The sequence below is a fragment of the Felis catus genome, chromosome C2 (genome assembly GCF_018350175.1).
Source record: "Felis catus isolate Fca126 chromosome C2, F.catus_Fca126_mat1.0, whole genome shotgun sequence".
Lineage (NCBI taxonomy): Eukaryota > Metazoa > Chordata > Mammalia > Carnivora > Felidae > Felis > Felis catus.
In genome coordinates this window covers 11,080,402-11,100,726 of record NC_058376.1, presented here as the reverse complement: position 1 = coordinate 11,100,726, position 20,325 = coordinate 11,080,402, and the positions used below count along the sequence as shown (strand labels likewise).

Genomic DNA, 20,325 nt, shown 5'->3' with positions numbered 1-20,325 from the left:
AAAAAAAAAAAAAAAAAAAGCCATCCACTGTTTTACCTGTGCTGAATTAGCATTTGAATAATGCCTGGATTGGTAGAGGAGGTGGTTAAGGGGAAAAACTCAGCAATGCCTCCTTCACCCAGTCAACATTGTTTTTAATGCTTATTTATTTTTGAGAGAGAAAGAGAGAGAGAGAGGAAGGGACAAAGAGAGAGAGAGACCGAGACAGAATCCAAAGCGGGTTCCAGGCTCTGAGTTGTCAGCTCAGAGCTCCACACGGGGCTCAAACTCACGAACCCTGAGATCATGACCTGAGCCAAAGTCTGTTGCTTAACTAACTGAGCCACTCAGGGGTCCCCACCCATTCAACATTTATTGGTTCTCCGCCACCTAAGCAGACACTGCAGGTACAAAGACAGCTAAGTCAAGGGCCTGCCCTCAAAGAACACAGAGCCCGGGTTCCACAGGTGACTGAACTTGACAGTTATGCCACCATGCTGGCGACTAAGTGTCTTGTCTCCTCCCCATTCCCCGCCCCGGCCCCGCCTGCCTTTTCTCAGTGAAGATTCTTTGAGAAAATGGCATAACTCCATCTCTCTTCCAGTTCCTGCTGTTGTATTCTTGGTTTCCTGAGAAGAGCTAGAGAAAGTTCTGTCGTTCTAGATCTGGAAACTTTGCCCTAACTCATTGAGGATCTTCTGATACTTCAGTTAGTCCCATATGCTTTCAACCTGCATCTTTTTATAATCTGGGGATTTGTATTTCCTGGCTCTTTTGTCATTTTGCTCACAGTTCCTTATTAAAATCCCATCCTGAAGCTGTTGACGGCTCCCTCTTATCTTTCTCTGGTAGGAAAATAAGGTGACACATTCAACTGACATTAAGGGGCATGATAATACTCAACTGTGATTTATGAGCAATGACTGTGTTCTTGGTAGCGAGCTGAGCACTCTTACACACATTATTTCGTTTTTTTTTTAAGGTTTATTCATTTTCCAGAGACAGAGACAGAGTGTCAGCAGGGGAAGGGCAGAGAGAGAGGGGGAGACACAGAATCCTAAACAGGCTCCAGGCTCTGAGCTGTCAGCAGAGAGCCCCACGCGAGGCCCAAACTCATGGACGGTGAGATCATGACCTGAGCTGAATCGGAAGCTCCACCGACTGAGCCACCCGGGGGGCCCCTATATACGTTATTAAATTTAATCTTCACTTTGACCTTTGGACCTCACTGGGAAAACTTCAGCTCAGAGAGTTCTCTTCTGGCCCAAAATTACGCAGCTGGAAAGTCATAGCCTATGTCTGTGGGACTCCAAAACCCACAGTCTAACCACAATACTACCCCATCTTTCCTCTTCAATGACACACCAGTCTTAACATGTAACACTTACATTAGCTAAATCAGCCAACAAATACTGTCATTGAGAGGTGCTTCCAGAATTCCCTCCCATCCAACTGATGGGTCTCAGTTTTGCAATTCAAATGTTCAGCAAAATAGGCTTCAGTTTTACGAACTCTGCCCTTGACATTACTGTTAGACCCCAAGGGGCTGTGCCCCCCTCTCCATCTACTTGTTCCCATTTCCCTGTATAGCCTTTGCTCTGGCCACACCAATCTATTTTCATTGCTGAGTTGGGCCACGCCACTCCTTGATGTCCAGGCTCTACAGTGGCAGAACTTGCTGTCTCTAGCACACTCCATTTCCCTCCTTGCCTGTTTCTTGAACCCTTTTCATCCTCAAGACCTAGCTCAAGGGCCCTGTCCTCTCTGAGAATGTCCCAGAGACTGATTCCATCCAGTTGTCGGTAGAGTGGCCCATCCTTCTCTGTGACCCCACATCTCTGTTAGAACACACTGCCCATCACCCTGCTATACAGAGACAGGCTGTGCCTGTTCAGAGTTTCATTCCCAGTGCCTACCTAGCGCGGTATCTGGCCCTGACAGGTAATCAGTTAGTGTCATTTGAATGAATGAATGGAAAGTACGAAATGGGGGCAGGGATGGAAGAATCTGGGAAGTCTCCTGGCCACGTCTGTGGCTGGAATGGCTATGTTTCCAGAACTTTGCACAAACACTCAAGTATAATTCAGCCAGCCAGGGTAAGTGGCGTGGCTTGGAAGAAGGAGAAGAAGAGGAGAGAGATCTTCCCCAAGCATCCACCCAGTGTTGAGACCCCCCACAACTTGGCCTGGTCCACTAAGCTCAACCCAAAGCCAGGAATTCCAGAAAACATCCTAGTCCTCTCTATGTGGCTTCAGCCCAAAACAACAAGACGGTTGTTTTTAGGATCTGGGACAGTGGGAAAAAATACAGGGGAAAAGCGAGCTGATCACACACCTAAAAGTAACGGTTGCCTGGGGCAGAATGGCAAGCTCATTGCTCGTAAAGCAAAATACTGTGGGCAAGAACCACAACGGTGGGGCGCCTGGGTGGCTCAGCTGGTTAAACGTCCGACTTCGGTTCAGGTCATGATCTCACAGTTCGTGGGTTCGAGACCTGTGTTCAGCTCGGTGCTGACAGCTCAGAGCCTGGAGCCTGCTTGGGATTCTAAGTCTACCTCTCTCTCTGCCCCTCCCCCTCTCACATGCATGCTCTCTCTCTCTCTTTCTCTCTCTTCCAAAAATAAACATAAAAAAAAAAAAAAACCAAGAAGTGCAGAAAGCAGGGAGTATTAGGTTCCTATTGCTGCTGTAACAAATTATCACAAACTCAGTGGCTTAACACAACATCAATGTATTGCCTTACAGTTCTGGAGTTCAAAACTCCAGAATCAGTTTCACTAGGCTAAATGTAAGGTGTTGGTAGGGCTGCATTTCTTCTGGAGGCACCGGGGGGGAATCTGTTTCCTTCCCTTTTCCAGCTTGCAAGGGTTGCCCACATTCCTAGGTTCATGGCCTCTTCTCCATCTTCAAATTGTATCAGTCCTTTTCTGCTTCTACCCTTATATATTCTCTCTCTCATTCTGATCCTTCTGCCTTTCTCTTATTAAGACCCTTTTGATTATATTGGGCCCACTGGTATTATCTTGGAGAATCTCCCCATCTTAGGATCGTTGATGTAATCCCATCTGCAAATTCTCTTTACCATGTAGGTAACATTTTTGTTCCCATAGTTTCCTGGGATTAGGATGTGGACATCATCAAGGGACCATTATTTCACCAATCACGGGGGTAAGTTCAGGAGTTTGTGTTCTAGTTCCCCAAATAACTTTTTTTTTTTTTTTTTTTTTTTTTTTTAGCAAAAGTAAGAACAGACTAACAAAATGAATACAGCCCTCCATATAAAAGAAAACAAATCAGGGGCGCCTGGGTGGCTCAGTTGGTTAAACCTCTGACTCTTGGTTTCAGCTCAGGTCATGATCTCACAGCTTCACATGTTCGAGCCCCACTCTGTGCTCACAGTGCGTAGCCTGCTTGGGATTCTCTCTCCCTCTTTCTCTGCCTGTCCCCTACTTGCGGTGTCTCTGTCTCTCTCACAGTAAATAAACTTTAAAAACAAAAGAAAACATATCAGTTAAATATTTATTTTGGTTTACTTCTGAACAAAGCAGAGAAAAATTCACTTAATGTATAAATAATAAAACTAATATTGGTTGAACTGCAACTTTTCCATTGACTAGCTGTGACCTTGGGTGAGTTATTTAATTTTTCTAATCCTAGATTTTCTACTGAAACAGAAATACCAATACCTACTTTCCCCTTAAAAAATGAGAGGTTTTATGACCATACAAAACATAAAAAATAATCCCATTCCTTCAACCCTACTATGTCTTAATTCCACTAATAAAAAACATAAAAAGGCATATCCATTTGACTCAAAAGTCAGAGATGCATACAAAAACGTAGAGGGCCTAGCCAACTTCATGACTTGGCCAGAACTACAGCAGATATACTCAGTGAGATTGAACACAAAACAGGAGCATTCTCAAGAACGTTTCCTGATATTTTGGGGCACCTGGGTGGCTCAGTCAGTTAAGTGTATGACTTTGACTCAGGTCATGATCTCACAGTTTGTGAATTCAAGCCCCACGTCAGGCTGTGTACTGTCACTGCAGAGCCTGGAGCCTGCTTTGGATTCTGTGACTACCTCTCTCTCTGCCCCTACTCATGCTTATGCTCTCTCTCTCTCTCTCTGTCTCTGTCTCTCTGTCTGTCTCTCAAAAATAAACATTAAAAAATTTTAATAAAAAATAAATTTATTTCCAGCTTCATTGAGATATAGTGGACATATAACATCATGTAAATTTAAGGTGCACAATGAGTCGACTTGATATACTGCAAATAATTACCACCACAGCATTAATACTCCCATCATGGCACGTAATTAGCATTGCATTTTTGTGGTGAGGACATTTAAGACCTACTCTTTTAGCAACTTTCAAGTATGTAATTATTAACTATAATCACCATGCTCTACATTCAAGTTCCAGAACTCAGACATACTCTAACGATATAGGTTTGTGCCCTCTGGCCAACATCTCCCCATTTCCCCCACCTCCAGCCCCAGGTACCAACCATTCCACTCTGTTTCTGCAGGTTTGCCTCTTTTAGATTCTACATATAAGTGAGATCATACAGTATTTGTCTTTCTCTGTCTAACTTATCTCACTTAACACGATTTAGGAGTCGGTGGCTATCCACAGAGAAGACTCACGCGAACGTAGGGAGCTGGGAATGGTGAGCGTAGGTTTGCCGGCTGGAGAGGTCATGGTGGGCACGACCATATTCCGACCAAGGTTGTGAAGCACCTGGTGGAGCACGGAACGCATAGATATTTCCATTGGGGTTTGGTGGTCTCAGAAAAAGCAAATACGTCGAGGGAGGATGCCTGGGAAAGCCCATTGGCTGGCAGCCTACTGATGTCCTGACATGGGATCTCACGGAGATGCTTAAGCCCAGGACATTCCTTGCATTGTTCTTCCGATTCTTCTCTGGATCCACACTTCACATGGAGCCTATCTTCTGTGGCCTGTTACCGAGCATCTTGGTCCCCAGGGGAGACATCCGCCAACGGCAGAGGGGTGGCATTGTGGAGGAGGGTGGGCCCAGCCGTGGGCAGGCGAGAACACACATCCCCGCGTGGGCTCTGAACATTTGTCCTCCCCCTCCTGTCATCTCCTGTCACTTCGTGCCTCTCCCTTGGAGAACAGTGCTTTGTACATAGTGATTAGTCATTGTTAAATAACTGAAAGACTTCTGGAAAAATTAGGATTTTAAAGTAATTTAGTGGAAAAATAATAAATAAACCCAATGGTTATTATTCTTTAAAGAGATAGTATGAATAAAACTCAGACTGTCAAACACTAAACATTCAGAGGAGGCCTTTCCATAGAAAGAGGGGGGTGACGAGGGCAGAGACAGTCGCTTATCTCCCCTGTTCACATTCCTCTAACTCAGCCTTGACTGAGCCTTATTATCACCCAGAGAATGTTTAAAAAATACCAATGCCAGGGACGCTTCCCAGACCAATTCAGTTGGAATCTCTGGGCATGAGCCAGGGCATTGAGATTTTATTTGAAAGCTCCCTGGAATCATCTAATGCCTGGTCAGTGGTGAGAACACAGATGCTTGTATTCCAGCCTCCCAGGGAATGAGCTTCCAGAATTGGATTCCCAGTCCCCAGGGGGGCACATCTCCATGATGTTTACTGCTTGGTCTAGCCCACCAGGCAGATACGCGGTCTGCCCCTGTTTCTTACCCATCAGGTCTTGTGTGTCAGTGCTTGAGGAACAGCCTAGAAGACTCCATATCCATGCCCAGGATGGTCAGCAGAGAGAACGGACTCCTGGTGGAGTTGTTAAAGGAGGTACCTCATTTCCCAGGGACAGGTCACCTGGCCGCTGGCCTTTCCTGGCATCAGTGATCCTTGGGAACCAGTCCCCACGTCTGCCTGATCAGAAGGAGTTTGTACCAGGAGGCTTCTTACTCACCTAATGCTTTTCTCTTCATCCTGTTTCCCGCACTGACCATTTCCCAACCCTGTCCCAGTGAGCTCTCACCCTGCATGACCCCTATACCTCTTGCAGCTGTCCTGAGCTCTGCCTTAGACAAAAAGACTCAGATTCAGATCAGCTTTCTGGATTCAGGGTTCTTCACTTCCTGGACCCGAGTTTAACTCCTTGTGTGGAGTCCTCTGACCCTGGGGGTCTGCCTGTCTTCCAGTTCTAGTTCTCTACAACCCTCTCATTCTCCCTGCTGCCCAAACCTTGCTCATGACAATTATTTTTCTCAATTGCCTCATGCAGGGTTTCTGCGGGGAACCAAATCTGGTCCCCATAAATGTGCGGTGAGCTTTAAACAAATATTCACAGTGGCATTACAATACCAGCCACCAGATACAGCTCCAAGGGAATGGGTGGAAACTCAGAATGGATGAGAATGTGGTTTCTAGCATCAGTCTTTTAAGTGCATAAGTATCTTGGTGAGTGGTAAAAGAACCCCAGTTATTTATTTTACTTCTCCCTCAGCTCAAGTTGAAGACTTTTTGCCTATAAACCATGAAGATGTAAATTACTGTGGCCATTTTGTGGGCTTCCCTATTATAAAAACCACTTGTTTTCCTGGTGGTTCCACATTATGTTATTTTGAAATTTTAGGTGAGAAACTCGATAAACTCCCAGGATTCTTTTTTAGGCAAGTGGTATTTTGCCAAGCTTGGGAACATCAGTCAGTCCCTACATTTGAGCAAACTATAGAGGGCCAATCTTGAGTGCATCTCAACGTCCACCCCTACATGTTCTTGTTGCCAGCAGCTAGAAGCTGCAGGGAGTCTGGACACCGTGTGGGGAAGGGTTTTCAAGGGAACCGGGCCTGGGAGCAAACCTTAGATTCTTGCCACTCAAAATGTGGTCTGAGGACCAGTCGCATCAGATTCACCTGCGAAACTGTTAGAAACACAGAATCTCAGGCTTCACCCAGATCCATTCAGATCCAATCCGCAGGTTAACAAGATCCCCGGGTGGCTTGTGTGCACATGTAAGGCTTGAGAAGCACTGTTCTCAGCCTTTTCCTGGCCCCTTCTTCCTCTCCCCCTGAATTTTACTATCCTCTGCCAAAGAAACATTTGGTCCCAATTGCCCCTTTCACCTGAAAGCTAAGAAGAAGGTAGTGATTTGATGTCACCTGGGTTTCAGGTTGTGGCCTTGTCTGCTGGGGGAGGTATCTGTGCTGAGACACCATAAAGCGGGTGGGTGCAGGTTGGGCAGGCTTTCAGTAGGTATGCCTGGGAAGTATGTCCTTCAGCAGAGGTCATTGTCATCACAGGTGAATAAAGAAGATGTCAGCCTTCCCCTTCTAGCACCCCACATTTGTGAGAACTTTGGCATGAATCCTCTGTCCCCTGCTTGCCCCCATCCCATGCACCCGCAATGCAGAGGAACCGGGTCAAAGTTTCTTAACTCATCAAGGCTCAGTTCCTTCTTCCCCTGTTGGTGTAGCGGGCATTACCCAAACCCTTCTTATCCCAGAATTGTTTACAACAAAACTGACTGTTCACAAAACTTGTTTCTCCACCCACTTGAATGGCTTGATATTTCCTTACTTCACTCCTTGGTAGTTCCTCTTCCAGGAGAAACATGGTGGTGGACAGGGTGGGGAAGGGATAAAGGAAAGGTAAGTAAGACTTAGTTTGGGCTTATTTGAGAGGTTCAGATAAGTCAGCAAAACAGTCCCCTGCACCCCAAGTGGCCCTTGTTCTTATATAGTTTGCACAATCAAGAATACCATACATGACATGGACAAAGCTTTGGGAGTGCTTCAGATTTTCCCCATGCCCACTTTACCAGTGATCAAATGAGGCAGGCACAATGGTTCTCACCTGAATGAGGGAGGGGATTTTTTTTTAATGCCAATGCCCAGTCTCCTTACAGACCTGTTAGGTGGGATCTTTGGGGGTAAGGGCAGGCAATGATATTTCTTTTACAAGCTCCACAGATAATTCTAAGGGATGGCCAGGGCTGAGAACCTCTGGGCTAGTACAATAGTCAAAAGCAATGGTTCTCAAACTTCAGTGTGCATCAGAATCGTTCGGAAGACTGTGGGCTCAAGACGTTCGCACTTTTTCTATATGGTTTTGACAACCTCTGCACCCATAACATAGGGTGTAATGTAATCACATTTTATGAGCCCCAAATCAGGACATGTGGTCATACAAGTATGGGTGACTGTGGGCAGGATGTTTGACTTCAGTTTCATCATTAAGATTCTGGGCTTTCCATCACTGTAACCACAATACCAGATAACAAAGCCTTCTTATTCCTCATCAATCACTTAGGAATGCTCTGTTAATCTTAATCCTTGGAATCATTATTTTTAAGGAACTTCCAATTTTTTATTAAAAAGTAAAATATATTAAGTGTGGAAAATATAGATGTGAAAGAGAAGTAAGCAAAATAAAATCATCCATCCATTAAAAAAAAAAAAGATGTTTATGCTTTTAACAAATTCCCAGGTGATGCTGAGGCTGCTGACCCTTGTTCTGAGACCAAGTTTGAGAACTATTGCTCAAGAGATCTAAGAGGAAATCTTAGTCGTACTGCCAATTCACCATAAATATGAATAATCATTATGCCTTCTCTTTGCCTTGATGTTCTGTAACAGGGGTAGGCAAACATCTTCAGGTTAAGGGCCATTTAATAAATATTTCTAGACTTGTGGGCCATACAGTCTCTGTTGTAACTACTCAACTCTGCCACTATAGCACAAAAGTAGCCATAAATGATATGTAAACAAATGGCGTGGCTGTGTTCCCTTAAAATTGTATGTAGGTGGCAGGCAGGATTTGGTCCATGGGCCAAACTGCTGACCCTTGGTCCACAGTTTTACTGCCAAGATATCTAAGTGAGGATTTTTTTTTAAGTAGTCTTTACACCCAGCACAGAGTCCAGTGTGGGGCTTGAACTCAAGACCCTGAGATCAAGACCTCAGCTGAGATCGAGTGGGGCACTTAACCAACTGAGCCAGCCAGTTGCCCCTAAGTGAGGATTTTTTTTAATTATCTGATTTGGTGTTCTTTAGGCCTTCTGAATCTGAAGGTTGATGTCTTTCATTGGTTCTGTGAAATTCATGGTTATTACCTTTTAAAATCCTGCTTTTTCCACATCATTCCTGTTACCTATTCATGCAACTCTCACCTGGTAGAGTTAGATCTTCCCCCTTCATCCTATTCCTCTTAACCACTTTTATATTTTTTACCTGTTTCTCTGTGCTGTATCCACACTGACTTTCCATTTCTGACAGTACTTTTTGGCTCCTTATCAAACCTGCCTGATGTATTTTGATGCCTATTAATCCTCACCTTACATTCAATCCCCTTATTTCTTTCTTTAAGTATTTTTACATAAACTGATGTCACATTCTCTGCTGGTATTTCCAGTAGCTGCAATCTTTGCAGGTCTGATTCTATGGTTTATGATTTCTCTTGATTTTCATTAATGGTGGCTTACTTTTTCATGAGTTTGGTGAATTTTTCAATGTTTATTTATTTTTGGGACAGAGAGAGACAGAGCATGAACAGGGAAGGGGCAGAGAGAGAGGGAGACACAGAATCGGAAACAGGCTCCAGGCTCTGAGCCATCAGCCCAGAGCCCGACGCGGGGCTCGAACTCACGGACCGCGAGATCGTGACCAGGCTGAAGTCAGACGCTTAACCGACTGCGCCACCCAGGCGCCCCGAGTTTGGTGAATTTTGATCCTGAGCTCATATTTCTTAAAATCTTTCCTGTGATGATTCTTTGAGGTGTTACATTTGCTCCTTTCAGGGGCATGGGGGTAGTCCCAACATGTTATCACATGAAATAAATTGCTGGCTTTAGAGCTAGCCAAGCGGTATGAATTTTGGCTCGCTATTAGAAATTCTTGGGAGACATTTTTCTTTCCTCCTGCAACCAAAGGGCCCCTCAGAGGGGCGGGTTCTTTTGCCCTGGTTCAGTTCTTCAGCATATCGTTCTTTAGTGGTCCTGGCTTTATGTGAGGGGTCTCCCAGTCCCCTCCTCACCCTGCCTGTCCCTGGTACCTGCATGACCCATTAAAGCCTGGGCTAGGTCACCAAGAAATGGCCATGCCCCCACAGGTAATCACTGCCTCCAGCATTAGTTCTCCTCTCTGGATTCATGCTTTCTCAAGATTTCTGATCTCTTAGGAATGCCTTGTTCTGATGCTGGTTCAGCTGTGCTTTAATTATATATATATATATATATATATATATATATATATATATATATATATATATTTAATTAATATCATCTCCAGCATTTTAAGCAGGCTGTTTAGTGGTGGTGTCACTGTATTACCAGAGACATCAGAGACAACTTCCTCATCTCTAAATGGAGAAACAAACAAAACCAGGACTCGATACACTTTTTTAAATGAATGAATCAGTGATTTTTATATTGTTCTCTGCATTCTTAGAGTTATACTGTCATCAGGCTACTGTGCAAGCTGAGAACAGACTAATGAAATGTTTCTCAGATTAGACCAAGTTAATAATATGAATCTATTTCATAAAAATTTTTTGAAAGGTACCGTATGGAATTTGTGGACTCATCATTTGTGGGTTTGAGTTTCCCTGTGTGATTCAGAAGGCCCACATCAGATTGCAACTTGTCCTTTTGCTGAGGCATCAATATGAACCGACTACGCCATGGGGTTTGTACTGGGGACAAATCTTGCGGCTTCATGAATGTGCCTAGATTATCCTCCCACCCACTGACAGCCTCGTCCTAGGGCAGCGTATTGACCTCCTCTCCTTGACTAACGCTACAGAGTAAGTCTTTTGAATTATAAAGCAACAAGAAGTCATTTTTGTGTATGTGAAAAATGGCCACCAAGTAAAAGCTCGAAGTTTTGTAAAAGTTGGGAGGCAGTTAGATTGTGGTGCGCAAGGATGTGCAGGAAGCACTTAACTCCCGATGGAAATGTGATTCGGGAAGACGCCAGGAGCCTGGACAAATTTTCCACATTCTTGAGTTGGGGAATTCTGGAAGAAGCAAGAGTGCCATCCCATGAGGATTTCAAGTGCCTACTGCATATTAATAAATAGTTTTGTGGAAAATAAAGTCAAGCAGAAATGCTAAGTTTAAAAAGAGCCCGTACACTTTGGCATTTTCTTACACACGATCCAGCAACCAAGCTTCCTGGTGTTTACCCAAATGAGTTGAAAACTTCTGTCCACACACAAACCTGCACATGAGTGTTTATAGCAACTTTATTCAGAATTGCCAAAACTTGGAAATAACTAAGACGTCCTTCAGTCGGGGATTGGAGAAACTATGGTCCATGGGACAATGGAATATTATTCAGCAATAAAAAGAAATGAGCTATCAAGCCATGAAAAGACAGGGAGGAGACTTAAATTCAGCAAATTATTATGTGAAAGAAGCCCATCTGAAAAGGCTATGGACTGTACAATTCCAACCATATGACATTCTGGAGAAGCATAACTATGGAGACTGGAAAAAAAATCAGGGGGTGCCAGGGCTTGGATCAGGGAGAGAGATGAATGGGTAGAGCACAGAAGATTCTTGGGGCAGCGAAACTACTCTGTGTGATTTTATAATGGTGGACACCTGTGATGTACATTTGTCAAAACTCATAGAATGTGTAACACCAAGAGTGAACCCTAATGTAAATTATGGGCCTTGAGTGATAATGATGTGTCCCCGTTGGTTCATTGATTCTAACACATGTGCCACTCTGGTGCCATATTTGATAACAGGAGAGGCTGTGCATATGTAGGGACAAGGGCTATATGAAAATTCTCTGAACTTTCTGCTCCGTTTTGCTGCGAATGTAAAACTTCTCTTAAAAACAAAGCTTATCAATTAAAAAACAAAAAAAGAAAAAAATGAGACCACAAGCCTGGGACATCGCTTCTGTGAAGGATGAGGGGGAACAAGAAGAGAACTCAGGCCATATGGCATTTCCTGCCTCCCCAAGAATGGCCAGGGTGCCTTTCTGGGAGAGCTGATGCGTTGGACAGAAATCTGCACCCCTGGGAGCGTCAGAGTGAGCAGGGAGAGGCTGGCCGGGAAGCTGGAAGATCCCACCTCTGGCCCCTCTTGAGTCTTAGTGAAAAGCAGGACCCACACACAGGCACGCACTAGCACGTGCAACAACAAATGCACAGAAGGAGACAGATTGGCAGGCATGCATTGATGCACACACGCCCGGCATACACTTGCACGATTATGCGCGTGTGCACAGTCGGAGCTCACATCTATTAAGATACACACAGACGACTGAGGCGGCTTGCCATTCTGGAATACAAGCAGTAGCTGCTGATAAACATGTTCTCTTGAGAGCCTGGGGAGTTCATTGTGCTAACACATGTCCCCTGGGAATGGAACAGCCTTCCAGAACAATCAGCCCTCCCTCCTCCATCAGTCAGCTGCAAGCGATCGGGATCTGTCTGTATCTGAAACTCCCGGTATGGGTTCTGGCAAGTGCCCACGTGTGTTCATCTCAGGCTGCCTGCAGGCGACTTTCCCACCCACGCGTCCGCAATGCCCAACGCAGGTCATAATTTAGCGCTGTCAGCCGATGACACTCACTTCCCCCATGTGACACTGCAGGGCTTTCGGGGCAAGAACGTGCTGCCTGCAGCTGCCCGGGAGGGTCAGTGACAGGCGCGGTGAAGGAACTGAGTCATGTTGGGCCAGAGGAGTGTTGGTTCCCTTCCGGCCCCAACAGCTTCACCCTTCTAACTTGGAGCCTGACTCTCCGTGTTGCATAAGTGGCCTGAAAAGATCGGCCGTAGTTTGGGACACTTCTGCCTCGAGGCTGCACATGGGAGAAAATCTCCTAAGTGGAAACAGCCCCATTTGCACATTGGCAGATGGAATCCAACTGAATGTGGAAAAAAGCTCAACACGGGGCTCAAACCAAACAAAAAAAATTAACCCAAACAACACCTTTGAAGTTTAACAAGGACTTAAAAACTATTTTGAAAAACTTCTGGTACTAATAGACGATTTTTCAAAACTTAATTTAAAGACTCTTCCCTTGAGTTAAGAAGCAGGAAGCCTTTCAGGACTTCCATTCTTTTAAAACTTCTCTGCTTCTGAACACAACAGGATTATTTTCTTATAAAATTACTCTCCTGAACTGTTTTGCAACTGTGGTAGACAGGATAATGGCCCCCCGAGGATGTTCCCCTGAACCTGTGAATGAGTTACCATACACGGCAAAAAAGGGACTGTGCAGATGGGATTACGGTAAGGTTTTTGAGATCACCCTGGATTATGCAGGCAGGCCCAGTGAGTTAGAAAGGTCCTCCCAAGAGGGAGGCTGGAGGGTCAGAATCTGAAAAGGAGATGTGAAGGCAGAATCAAAGGCTAGAGTGGTGACTATAATGACAGAGGAAGAAGCATTAAGCCAAGGGACCCAGGTGGCCTCTAGACACTTGAAAAGGGCACGAGAGTGAGTTCTCTTCTGTGGCCTCCAGAAGCGTGGAGCACGGCCTCGCCAACACCCCTATTTCAGGATTTCTTACTTCCCTCGCGGGAAGACGCTAAATTTGTTTTAAGCTACTAAGTTTGTTTTAATTTGTTTTTGCAGCAGTAAGAAACTAATACAACCTATTGCGAGCGATCAGATCACGCCTGCTAGCTTGAGAGAGGAATGACTTGGCAAATCGATGGCTCCGCGTGAATCTTCATACAGTTTCCCCGACCGACCGCCGTCCCCCCTGTTCGGGTGAGCTCACAGTAGAATTGTTTGCGGATTTTTCACGTACTTATGCTAAGTGAAAAATACATGGTGAGAGGCTTAAATCTATCTAATTACTGACGTCTTCATACATCTTTGTTGGGGATTATCCTACAGTATTCGTGTTCTAGGACTGCTGATACAAAGTGCCACAGACTGGGAGCTTAAACAACAGAAATCTATTTTCTCACAGGTCTAGAGGCTGGAAGCCCAAGAGAAAGGTATCTTCTGAGACCTTTCTGCTTGTCTTGCGGGCGGCCTCCTTCTTGCCGTGTCCTCGCATGGCCTTTCCTCTGTACCTGCACATGTCTGTGTCCAAATTTCCTCTTCTTGTAAGGACACCAGTAGTATTGGATGAGGACCCGTCCTAAAATTACCAAAAAACAATTTGAACTTAATTACCTTTTACGTTTATTTATTTTGAGAGAGAGAGAGAGCAGCCTGAGCAGGGGAGGAGCAGAGAGAGAGGAGCGCGAGAATCCCGAGCAGGCTCTGCACTGTGAGCGCAAAGCCCGTCACGGGGCTCCATCTCGAGAACTGTGAGATCATGACCTGAGCTGAAATCAAGAGTCTGACACTTAACTCGCTGAGCCACCCAGCAGCCCCTAACTTAATTACCTTTTCACAGGCCCGATTCCTGGTCATTTCCCTAGGTACCGGGGGTTCAGGCTCCAACATGTGAATCGTGGGGGAGACACATTCCAACCCATAACCTCTATACTAGCTACAGGTGGGAGAGAGTCTGTGCCAGCCAAACAGATCAGACTGTGTAGACCACTGAAGTGACACGTCAAGACTATTCACCATAATTCCACATTCTTTCTGCTTCAGTACACTCAAGTGTACTATGATATGAGTCCATTGGAACTGTCTCGCTTTGTCACCTTCTGGCCCACAAGAATATGTTGCAGAGACCATTAAACTAAGATGAGGACAGGCCAGCTCTGGAATGGCAGAAACAATCCTAGGAAAATCTTATGGGATTGGGCAGTTGGGGGGTGGAGGGGAGGGAGGGCTGTATAAATGCAATTAAATCCCTACTTCACACCATACACTTTACACATACATCACCGGATGGGTTATAGACCTAAATGTGAAAAAACACACTTCAAAAACTAATAAAGAAAATAAAGGACAACGCCTACATGATCTTAGAGTAGAGGAAACCTAAAAAAAAAAAAAAAAAATGTATAAAGTCCCAACAATAAAGAAAAAGATAGATTTAACTATGTCAAATTTTAAAATTCTGTACAGAAAAAGCATGTAGCCTTCTATTGGCCAAAGATTAAAAACAGACTAGGAGACACATTTAATAGACTAGGAATGAACATACAAAAACACAAAATAAAAAAAGTAGAAAAAAATGAACCAGTTGTCTGAAAAGGAGATGTGAAGGGCCAACAAATAAGGAAACAAACAAAAACGATGTTCAAGCCCAGAGAAGGCAAAGAAACAACACAAAAGGCGACCACTTTCCATTCATTGTATTCGTAAAATTTAAGGGGCGGGCCATCTCAACTGTTGGCCAGGTCGTAGGAGAAATAAATAAGTTGTTGCTGGAAATGTGAATTGGTAAAAGCGCCGAGGAGAAAAGTTTGGTGGCAGCTAGGAAAACGTGTTTACCTGGTGTGCTAGAAATCGTGCTTTGGGATACACACTAGACAGCCTCCTGCATAGTATCATAAGCATCTTGCACACAACAGTGTCAGTGCAGCATGTTTTTGTAATAGCAGGGACAAAAAGCAAGTGACTGAAACATCTCCCAATACAGGAATACAGAAAATGTGGTATTCTCTATGATGAGATACCAGACAGCAATTAAAAATAATAAATAAAATTGGTCTATATCGTCCCTAGTAGATGTTACAAACAGAAGGTAGATTGCTGGGATTTATACTTGTATGCGCTAAAAACCAAACTATACCGTGTGTGTGCACGCGTGTGTGTTGTAACAGATGCGCATCTATCTAACAATAAAACTTTTTAAAGTGATACAAGAACATTTTTGTCTCTAGAGGGATGTCAAGAAGAATAGGTGGGGAGTTACTGGTTTGGGGACGTTGGTTAATATCGCTCCTTGGCTCGCTCCTCCCCTTTCCTCCCTCCCTCCCTCCCTCCTTCCCTTCCTTCCTTCCTTTCTTCCTTCTTTTTCTCTTCCAAAAAATTGATAAGAAGCAAATAAGACAAAAAAGCTAACATCTGTTCATTCTGAATTGTGGAAATATGGAAGTCTAAGTTACTCCTTTATTTTACTGTAACTTTTAAATCTCGGAAAGCAGAAGCCAAACCAAACAAAAAAGCCCTGGTATTTATATAAATACAATCGTAAGCTATAAAACTCTACTAAAAGAAGTAAAGGAAGACTTGAACAAAAGAAGACAAGTATTCTCGTGAGTATGCTGTGTTCTACAGAGTGGGCTAACTTCCACTCTCCAACCGACTCCTCAAAGTTGGGAGGTCCCAGGGGTCTTTGAATTGGAAAGACCCGTAGTAATCATTTGGTGCCAAAGCCCCTTTTCACTTCCCTCATGAATGGTGTCCAGTCTCTTGAAATAATGTGTTAAGGGTGTCTTCTTCCAGTGCCAGTGACTAGCCCTACTGTTCTGAAGCAAGTGGTTCCATTCATTTGTCAGCAGCTCAAACCATTAAGGAAAATGCTTTCTAACTTTGAGAAGAAATCTGTTCCTGTAGACTCCGCCCCCTTGGTTCCATTTCTTCCTTCTGGAGCAACAGAGCTGAAATCCGGTGCGCCTTTGACAGGAATGTCCTTCAAAATGTGAAGACAGCTATCCTGCGTTTACAAGTTTTTATACGTAAAAATATAAAGAGCTTTTTATGCAAACGCAAACGTGAGCATCACCTGGAGACGTCACCATAAAACTCCAACAGGCTGTGAAACTGAGCTTTGAAAATTCTCTTTCATAATATGGAAGAAACTAACGTGACAACACGGAGAGCTTGGCCTATCTCAGGCAGTGAATTTTTCTCTGGGCTTGGAGGCAAAGGACTCCCCACCTCCACCCCAACCCCGGGAGGGAGAAGTACATAATTGATGAGCAATCCTTATCAGACTTGAAAGGACAAAGATACAAAGGGGAACCGGATGCCTGGCTACAAACTGATACCTCAACAGACATAAGAGGAAGCTACATAATCTCCTTGTTAAGGACATTGTATATTTTATAAGAGAATAGCAATGCCCTGCCAATTTCAGTGCCAATGTGGGCTGCCAAAGGGATCCGAATACTGACTTAGGAAAGTTTATCTTAAAGGTAAAGGCCTCTGGAGACGCAGACCCTACCGTATTGGTGTTTATTGGTTGGCTTCTTTTTCACCAGCTTGCAAAGCGACCAATGGACAAGAAAGGCTGTTGGCATTCCAGTTTGAGAGGTTATTGGTTGATGCTGTTTAAGTTACCTGAGATGTTATGTATCACTGTGGGTAAGAGGAAAGGGGAAGGGAGGAAAGGAAGGTCAGGTTCCCACTGTTAGCAATGGAACAGGGATTCCAACTCAACCTCCTGGAACTCAAATGTTCTTCATTTTGTTGTATTCTAAACCTCACCCCTCTCGGATTGTGAAAGCATCCATATCACTCATAAAAATATTTAATGGCTTGTATCAACCAGTCAAAACGGACTATAGGTGCTAGGCCTTATGGGTACATCCTGGCTGGATATCCGCAGGCCTACAGCTCTAACCAATCAGGAGCAGAGAAGCCCTTTCCAAGGTGATACAGCAGATAAAGCAGTATTGCTTTAAGAAAGGTAAATGGGTTGTGCTCGTCTTATAAAATAGTTTTATTTCACATTAGATCTCTCTGAAATTATATTTTAGATATCATACCACTTCTTTTTACAACTTCTCTTTAGAAATCACTTCAATTTGTCTTCGAACGCAGAAGAAAATAAAGGAGGAAGGGTAAGGGAAGGAGTGGCTTAATTTTTCTAAATTGCAAAGTGACTGACAAAACTTGATCCTTCTCAAAGGTCTGTGCGTGGCCCGAGTGGAGAGAGGGGGTCTAAGCCTCCTTTAACGCTCTCTCCATAGCTCTGCTCCCTGCCCCCATAGTTCCCTCTTTGGAGAATGTTGTCTTCTTCAAACCCCACTCCCCAGCCCCACCTGTTGCCACCTTATCTCAGAGCCATTTATTTCCTGCTCACAGTCTTGCTTTCCCCCTTACCAGACTCTGTCTGCCCCTCCTTTCAGTTCTAAGTCTGTTTCCTAATCCTGACCTCGAACAAGCAGGTAAATAAATCTTCAGATAGTATTTCCCAGGCAGCGTCCCTAACTTTGGGGGTGTTGTGACCACCTACGATGGAAAACGATTATTTCACAACCTTTCCCTTACCACCCCTCCCCCCGCCCCAAATTGCGGTATGTTTATTTGTTTTTGACTAGAGTGAATTAAAATCAGTTTTGTGTGGAAGATTTCACAACAGTCGTTGACATTTTTGGAGATACAATGGAGAAAGATTGAAGGCCAGTGGAAACCTAAGGGCCATGCAGCATCTCATGAGTTTGTGGGGCTTTTCCCCTTAGTTGTGCAAATTCAGTCCAGTGGGATATAGAAATGAGTGCTGCAGGAAAGCATTTTTCTGTTTGCCAAAAAGCAGTGGTGTTGAATGGCTTGAGAGACCACAAAATCACATTTCTCTACTCAGCACTGGGAAAAATTGTAATATGAAAGCATATTACCAATTCACATCACCTGGGTCCACTACAGCCAGAGGAAAAGAGATTCCAACCCAGTCGCTAATATGCAATGGATTATCTTGCTGTGAGTGTTTTTCTGGGTCTTTCTGTTGTCTTTTGATTCAACCACATAATTGCCTAAATTAAGCAGTGGAGAGTGCCTGGCTCCTTAGTTCTGGGTTGCTGCCCCTTGACTCTCATCGTTTAGATTAAGGAAGAGATGAAGGCAAGCAGGAAGGTTCTGGGTTGTGATTGCTGTGGACATGAACTTTAGCTTCAGTCCCCACTCTGCCCCCAGCATTTCAGGTGCAGGAGGTCTGGCTGGTTTCTCAAGAATTTCCCTGGTCTGATGCCCACTTGAGAAGCTTGCTCTCCAAAACTCAACCTCAATAATTATAAAAACTTATTGGAAATGTTTTCAATATTTTCAAGCTGAAAATATGCCTATATATTTTAAACAACCCCAAAGGGATCGAGAATGGGAGAATGTCAGGGCTGGGTGAGAGGCGGCCTCACGCCGAAGGCCCAGGTGGGAATGTGCCAATGTTAAGTTATTGGATGAGATTTCTGAGCAAGAATCAAATATTTGAGTCCTCCAGCATTTGTGGAAATTATTTTAGCAGGGAACAGCGGTGGCACCAAGACAATGATTTGTTTTCTCAAAGTCCAATTTGAGAAACCGTATGGCTCCATGTTTCACTTCTAATTAAAATTTTAATCCCTAAGATATTCTACCTGAGCTATGAGGAGCCAAGGGATAGAGCTCTGAGTTTTTTGAATGGCAGGGGGTCTTGAAGACCCAGAGAATTGCCCAGTGATAGATCAGTGATCTCCAGCCTCAAATGACTTCCACATATATAAATTGCAAGCCAGAAGGAGACACTAAGGAGAAGAACAGAAGGGTTTGTTTGGAGTGTACCACAAATAATTATAAGTTATGGGAACAGAGAAGAAAATAAGGCATGTTGATTAGAAACACCAGGATGAATTGGCATTGATTTTGCCGTACAATAGAAAATTTGTTTCAAGTTTTCTTCCAACAGATGCATAGCATGGTGAGTGGGGAATTAAATTTTATTCCAGGTTCAAATTTAAGTTTGGAAATGAAATTTGGGAAGGTATGCCTTATTTCACAGAGACAAAGCAACCTTCTGAATACTCTTACATAAGGTAGCCAATAGAGGGCTGATGTGCTTTTCTAGATCTATAGGCTCAGAAAAATTGTTCTCTTGCTTTTGAGTATACGTTTGGCCTTTTTTGTTCACCGACAGATGCATTCTAATATTCTTCTCTGTGAATCTTTGCGTGTTCTGTTATAGCCTGGTTCTGACAGCAGTCTCCTAAAGAAAAAAAGAACCCAGGAGTTTCAGTAAAGCCCTTGCTGGTTATATGGCTATAGAATATTAAATCATACACTCTGCTCAGTTAAGTTGCAGCTGTTAATTTTCCTTCAGGTCCTTAATAACTGGAATAAATACAGTAGTCACATACTTTATTTCTCTTTTTAAACCAAGAGTTGGTTAGCATCATCAATTCTGTACCGGTTCCGTAAAGTGGGAGTTGACAGTTTGTGGCACTTTTTTCCCCAGAGGTACAGGCCCACGTTGGCTCTTGACCAGGGAGCCCTGTCACTCAGCTGGCTATGGGTGCAGGGACAGAGCTGGCCCGTGGCAGAACTGGCAGGTGGGCATGGCCTCTGGGCTCAATCATAGGTGTTCCCCCAGCTTCTTAAGAGGAGACTGTGCCCTGAGCATGTCCTCACCCCGGGCTCCACTGGCCCTCTCCTGGAGCCACTATTTAGAAGCCACTCATACCTCACTCCATTGGCCTTCCTCTGCCCTAATCTTCAGCCCAGAATCATGTTCAGTGTCCCTGCGTCCCTGCCCCCAAGCATCAAAAGGTCCCTGTTCGTGGGTCCCCTCGGAAATTCCTACGTGGCTGATAAGCAACAC

At 44.3% G+C, this 20,325-nt stretch overlaps 1 protein-coding gene across 7 annotated transcripts in view; it reads left to right on the top strand.

The window, feature by feature from the left end:
• KCNE2 (potassium voltage-gated channel subfamily E regulatory subunit 2) overlaps positions 1–20,325 on the top strand; it is a 270,860-nt gene that overhangs the window by 207,031 nt on the left and 43,504 nt on the right. Inside the window, exon 2 of one of the 7 annotated variants that reach the window (XM_023238775.2) lies at positions 13,530–13,667. The exons of the other annotated variants lie outside the window; for them this stretch is intronic. The gene's annotated coding sequence lies outside the window, so the exon portion shown is untranslated. The remainder of the gene's footprint in view (positions 1–13,529; positions 13,668–20,325) is intronic. 7 annotated transcript variants of the gene reach the window in all.